We start from the raw sequence: 6,820 nt of genomic DNA, 5'->3' as shown, positions 1-6,820 counted from the left end.
TCATGCTCTGGTCTTCTGCTGACAACACTGCATTGAGAATGTTTTGTTTTACCCAGATATACTGATTTCAAGAACAATCAAGACCTGCTCATGGGTGAACATCTGTGAGTCAATGCCTTGAGGAAAGATCCAGAAAGAAATCAAGAAAGAGGAAAGAGCAAGAATGAAATTAAATAAATATGCATCTACCATAGATGCAGGGGTCCTAAATCCAGTGCAGAGGTACTAATAAGACAAAACAGAGCCTGGGACACAAAGCTGGGGAAGTCTTGTCCAAACAGCAGTGAACAGACACAGAAAATCAGGTTTTTTTCTGCTTTGTTTTCCAAGAATCAGTACTGGCACTTCTACTGGTTTTATATTATTTATTATCATCATCATCATCATCAACATCATCATCATCATCAACATTGTCATTATTTATTCGTAGTTGCCGGTTGATTTTTGGAAATTAAACACGATAATTTTGAATGAAAGCCTTCACAACCCCTGATGAATGGATAGATCAATGGATGTGAGAATTGGAAATATCTGGGTTTGTTTCTTCCAATAAAACTTCAGCTTTTTGTTTCTGTCTACTCACTGTTTTGCAGCCTTGTTTCACTTTGATGTGATTTTGCAAAATTTCCAGCCCTCCATGAAGTTTTCAGAAATAGAGGTCTCCTTAAGGCAGGTGTCATAAGCTCTTGGAGACATATTTCACACCCAAGATAGCTCAGCTACCTTAAAGCCATAAAATCAGCAGGATGGCTTGTGTGGTAGTGTTGGAAACAAAAAAGTTTTAATAAAAGGAAAGTAATAAAACTCTTTACAGAGCAACTCAAGCCAGGTGCAATAGGGTCTTGCCCCTGGTAAAACACCTCACAAAAGTGATTAGTTTCTTTGTTCTCTTCTTTTTCTAGTAAATTGCCCAGGTGGGACTTTTTGACTTCTATCCAATTAGATATCCTTAAGTTTGAGGTGAAGTCCACCAGGTCCTATGAGATGTCTTTTCACCTAATTGAGGGGAGGAATTTCTGGGCTCTTTTCCTTTCTGTGGAGACAAAGGATAGTTTTGTCATTCTGTCCACAGGGAGCACATTCCTATAGTTTTCTGTCTGATTTTCGTTTATAAAAGTTTAATTCCATGTCTTTGCTCTCAGCATTTTTAATAACGCTCAGCAATTAGGAAGAGAAATAAAAGTATTAATCAGAAGCAGCTATCAACAGTGTTAATCATATACATCTTGATTCCTTACTGTAGGAGAAGTTCTACTATTGATGTTAAAAAATGTGAAGGACAAGGATAAAAATGGGGTGTCTGAATTCAGGGCAGTACTGAAAACATCTCCTAAATTGAGAAAATCCTAAATCAGCTCATGGCTGTTTAAGTCACCCTGAGCTGTGTCTCATACAATGTCTAAAAAGTGATTCAGGCATCACATTTTATAAAACATTTGACTGTTTTTCAATTCAAATTCGACATTTATTATTAATAGCTTAATGCTTGAATTCATATTCAGACAGAAGCACTGTTTGTACATTCTGGAGGAGTTATGACTCCTGCTGAAGTTCATGGAAAATCTCCCATGGTTGTTGAAAGGAAGCAAGGTTTCATCTTTCATATGAAGGGAAGATCTAACAAGCAATTGTTTTCACATATTTTATAAAAATAAGTAATCATATAACATACACATAGGATTTGCTAATATCTCCAGAGATACCTTAGTGAGCTTTTGCTGTTAACGTTGATATACTGCAAGCTTGATAAAGATTTTAACTGTGTTAGACTTAATTCCTGTGTAATATGAAACTTGTTGTGTTTAATCAGAGAACATCAGTTACACCAGAATTAAGTAAATTCAAGTTAGAAATACTTCCCTTCATCATAGGTTACTGAAAGCCTGCGAAGTTCTGAGCTATAGAATTGTAGCCAAGACTAGTTTAAATTGCCTAAGAAAGAGATAAAGATACTTTTTTTTTTTTTTCGTGAATGATGAGCCAGTTTCAAGCACTTTGATAAAAGAAGTACGTTAATAAACTGCAGTGAGTCTGGAAAAAGCCTACAAAATATTTGGGTCCAGAGCACTTTGTGAGAATTTGGGGGAACTGACCATGAGCAGAAATGGCTTAGTGGGCATCCTTTCCATACCTGCAAGGAGTTTCTGAGCAGATTGTGAGTGTTTAATGAGGTTGGTGGCAGCAGAAGAAAAGAAAATGGTTGTAAATTAGAATGAGGATAGTTACAATTTGACATAAAGAAATATTTCTCAAGGCAAGAATAGTCTAATGCAAGAAATGTTCTAGCATTTGAAGAGTTTGCCAAAGAAAGCTGTGAAATCTTTCACCCAGGAAGACAGTGAACTGTTGAAAGCTGACAGGAACTTTGTCTGAATTCAGGGCCATCCTGCCTCAAGCAGGAGGCTGGAATAGAAACCTGCTAAGGTTGAAAGATGAATAATTCTATTACATTAACCGGGAAAAAAAGGACTGCTAGAAGCAGTAAAATATGTTTTACTTCTATTTACAACTCTTTCTCAAAGTTTGAAGTAACAATTCATTTCTAGAACCTCTGATTGGTGAGGAAAGGGGCAAAGGAGATTATTTAAATTCATTTCAGGGTTCATCCCTCACTGATGATGACTTGGTATAATGAAACGTTGGAGAGCTGCCATGCTATGCAACAACAGCTTTGTCAAGATTCTGCAATCCTATGAAGGATGAATATGAAGTTTCCTGGTTCTTGATTATGAAACCCACATTTTCTCTTAACTTAAAAGTTAAGTGGGTTTGATGGAGAATTTGTTAAGGATTTGTTATATACATTATTCTGCATTTCTCTGATTGCTCTTTTTTAATACAGGACAGATTCTTTTTATTCTCTGAAATAACACGGAAATTGAAAATAGCAAGCTCACCATTTACAAATATCCAGTATAAATCAAATAATTTGTGCTCCATAAAAATTTCCTCTTGCCATGTCCATAATCATTAAATTGAGAGAGAATTGGGATTCTCTCAGAATCAGAAGATAAGATTGTTGACAAGTCTTCAGGGAGACCTTAGAGCCCCTTCTCGTACCTAAAGAGACTTCAAGAAACCTGGAGAGGGACTTTGGGAACGGGCCTGGAGTGACAGGAAAAGGGGATATTAGCTTGCCACTGCCAGAGAGCAAGGACAGATGGGATATATTGGAAGAAATTTTTGTCTGGGAGGGTGGTGAGGCCCTGGCACAGGTTTCCCAGAGAAGCTGTGGCTGTCCCAGTCCTGGAAGTGTCCCAGGCCTGGTTGGATGAGGTTTAGAGTAACCTGGATTAGTGGAAGGTGTCCTGCCTATGGGAAGGGGTCAAAATTTGATGATTTGTAAGGTCCCGCCATACCAAAACAACTGTGACTTCAATACTAAGCATTTATCATTTTGGGTATTCTCATTAAGTTAATGAAGTTGGAACTTTGTTATGCTACCAACTGCTTCTTTTACTCTGTATAAAGCTGAATTTTCTTGCTTCTCCATTCTCTTTCCCTCCACAGCAGCTAATAAAAAAGGAAAGAAGGAAAGAAAAAAAAGTTAATTAAATTCAGATGGAGTGTGTCAAGCATTGTCAAGACTTCAATGGCTATCTTAATAAGAAGTAAAACCCATATTGATTAAGATTCATAGTAATTAAAAGTCTTAAAAAAAAGTTTTGATAAGGAAAATTGTACTGCATTTCTAAACCTTCATCAATTTGTCAAGTACAAAATGTCAAAGCTGATGAATATACCTAATTGACATTAGCACTAACTTAGACTAGAACACCAGAGAAAATAAGCAGAAATTTAACTACCATTTTCTCTTCCTTTGATGATTTGATAGATGGATAAAGCAGCTCTACGTAAGGCCACTTATAACACCTCCTGTCAGGGAATTTTGGATTTCATTAAACAGAATAACAGTCATTAAGACAAAGGCTTCTTGCCAATTTATTTCTCTGTGGCACTAATGAGGATGTCTATCTGCTCTCCATCATGACTTGGTATGTCTTATTATTATTAGCACCCAGTTAGCAGGTGAGAAATCTGAAGTACACCAGGGTGGCAGGACTTGTCCAAGGTCTCAAATGTCATTGACCATGTAAAGCTTTAGAGCTGTTAACTCCTAGCTCTGGTCTATCTGCAAGGCTGCTGCTAATGCTGTTTAATGCTATTTTGTACAATGTGGATATCATCCTATTTTTCCATGACTTTTCTTTAATGTCAAAATATTTGCATCCAAATAATGCCCCTTAAAAGCAGGTATATCACCTTCACTGATAGCTAAGTAATAGTAAATTGAATTAATTAAAAAAATAATTCTATTTCTTGGTGAAATTGATTATTGGAGTGTTATAAAAGTAATTACAGCAATACTTTGAAACAACATGCCATTCCATAAAGATCATTGTAGGTGCTTACTTTTCAGAAGGAAGATAAAGTGAGTATATATGGGTGTTCTTAAAATAGTGCATTTTAGAAGGAAAGCTCTAGATGAAGTTAATATAAACAACAGAAAAAAAATTAATAACCAGGAACTCAGCTGCTTAATTCCTTGAAGCTTCCAGCTGTATTTTGTGATCCTCATATACCATCAGTCTCTTGAGCCATCTTGACTTCTGTAAAGACTAGGTCATTTGGACTGTAATCCTAGGCATAGAAAGTAAAGTGCTCCCACTGGAACTGGAGGTTGGTTTTGTTACTGCAAGATAAAGAAAGGAATCAACTTCCATCAAACAATAATACAGATTTGCAGATATTCAATCAGATATAGAAAGCTAAGAGAGTGAAATGCAACATTTGACTCGGACTTACCAGCAGTGGCTCTGGTTCCAGGTATAAGTTACTGAGCTAATTTACGCCATCAGTTTGCTGTTCCAAGGAGCTTCAGGGGCAGCTTCTTTCTTTACCTTCCTCTTCGTCTCTGGAAATACTTTCCACTTTGTCCCCAGTGAAGAGATACTCGAGCAGAAATTAGTGTGCTCTCTGAATGCTCAGTCCCTCACATGCACTTGCAAAATATTTGTTGAGTTGCACACTCAGTGTCTGCCTTCTTTTCACAGTTCCTTCACCTCCATCAGCTAATGTCCTATGATCATTTTAAAAGTCATCTAGTCTAAAACATAACTTTATATAGGCGCTTTATTACAATTTTATCGTTCAGTGTTTGGATAGGTCCACACTGGGTGTGTTGCATGTGTCTGTGGGTGCAGCACAGGGAAGAAAAGAAGGACTAAAGAAATTTTATGGGAGTCTCCTTGTCTGAAGATTAGGTGATAAATGAACTTACTCTTAAACTTGGATCATAAAATCACATCATTTAGGCTGGGAAAAACCTCTAAGATGATTGAGTTCAGTAATTGAGTGTTGCCCAAGCCCACCACCAAACCATGTCTCTGAGTGCTACAGCTGCATATCTATTAAATCCCTCTAGGGATGATGACTCTGCAACTTCCCTGGGAAACCAGTTCCAGGATGTGACAATCCTTTTTTCCCCTGTAATATAAATTCTAAGCCTCCCCTGTGCAACTTGAGATGAATGCCAGTCTGGGTGTGGAGCATGGGTGAAAATCCCCAAGGATTTATGTTTGGTGATTTTCCACTGGTGCTGCAAACAGAATATAGTTATTAACTGTCTGCAATGGACACAGAAGGAGGGATAGGCAAAAAGTGAATTGAAAAGATGGGGAAATAAAACCAAGCAGAAGAAAATGGCTGCTGAATTTTAAAGTTCATTTCAGCATTAACTTGTATAGCTCAACACCATGAGGAAAAGCAAAAGTATTCAGCAAACTCAGGCAGAAAAGTATAACAAATCTTAAGTCAGATTGATGATACCTCAGGAACTGTATTTCAAAGGGATTTAGATGGTTATACCCTACATTACACAGAAAGTGTGATAACCATGCAAGTAAATGTTAATTTCCATGGAAATTACAACAATAAAGCACTTTGAGGTACTATCTTTCATGCAGCAAAGGTCCCAGGGTACTTTACTATTCAAAACAATTTAAAACAGCGACAGACAACGTTTTCTGTGTTTGATTTAAAATCAGCAATGAAAACCAGCTCTTGCATTTCTAAAAATGATAAACATTCTGCATTCAGAGACAAAACTTTTTTCTGTACTGCCTCTGATTCCACAGTGACCTGAACTCTATACTGTTAGTCTGCTTCTCTGCTTGCTGGTGTTGCTGGATGGACCTTCCATCTGTTAGTGAACATCAACCCTCCCTGAGGTAACAGCTTTACAGCACAGAAAATTTACAAAATGGTACTTAAAGTTCACTCTTCCTTTGTGTCTAGATCTATTGGTGGAGAAGAAAATGTCTTCCAAAACAACACTTTAACTGCAAACAGCACCAGACTGTCTTGGGGATATCAGTTTTCATTCCACAACACCCCAGAACTCAGGTGTCAGGAATGATCCTTACTTGCTTTACTTGCTTTGTTTTTTTGGTTGTGTTTTTGTTTTTTGGTTTTTTTTTCTCCCCATAATTCTCACATTAAGTACCTCTTCTGTTTAAATGTCTGTACTGCAATATTTTTTATAGCTTGGCCTCAATAGATGCAGACACTAGCAAATGTGTTTTAATTTCTCATCCACTTAGAAAGCCCAACTTCTTTTCTGTCTTCTTTTTGGGTATGTTCACATTGGCCTCTTTCTTTAATGTTGAAATTTTCATGATTCCAGACAGGTGACTTTGAAGGGTTGAGGAACATCTAGATGCTTTTTTGCTTACTTTTCTTTGTTATGTTGACGTCACATTTCATTAGCTGAAGATCTTCAGGATTTTTCATTACATTGATATCACGTTTTATTAGCTGC

The 6,820-nt window shown here is 37.1% G+C and overlaps 1 long non-coding RNA gene across 1 annotated transcript; it reads right to left on the bottom strand.

Annotated features, from left to right (window-relative positions):
- Positions 1-3,018: 3,018 nt before the first annotated feature.
- On the bottom strand, positions 3,019-6,443 carry LOC135290764 (uncharacterized). The gene is made up of 3 exons (XR_010353561.1): positions 4,807-6,443; positions 4,524-4,693; positions 3,019-3,513 (listed from the first exon to the last, which is right to left on the bottom strand). It is a non-coding gene; the product is annotated as an uncharacterized LOC135290764 (long non-coding RNA).
- Between the last annotated feature and the right edge of the window lie 377 nt (positions 6,444-6,820).

The sequence above is a fragment of the Passer domesticus genome, chromosome Z (genome assembly GCF_036417665.1).
Source record: "Passer domesticus isolate bPasDom1 chromosome Z, bPasDom1.hap1, whole genome shotgun sequence".
Classification (NCBI taxonomy): domain Eukaryota; kingdom Metazoa; phylum Chordata; class Aves; order Passeriformes; family Passeridae; genus Passer; species Passer domesticus.
Note: the sequence above shows the minus strand (reverse complement) of the source record. Positions and strands in the feature narration are given on the sequence as shown.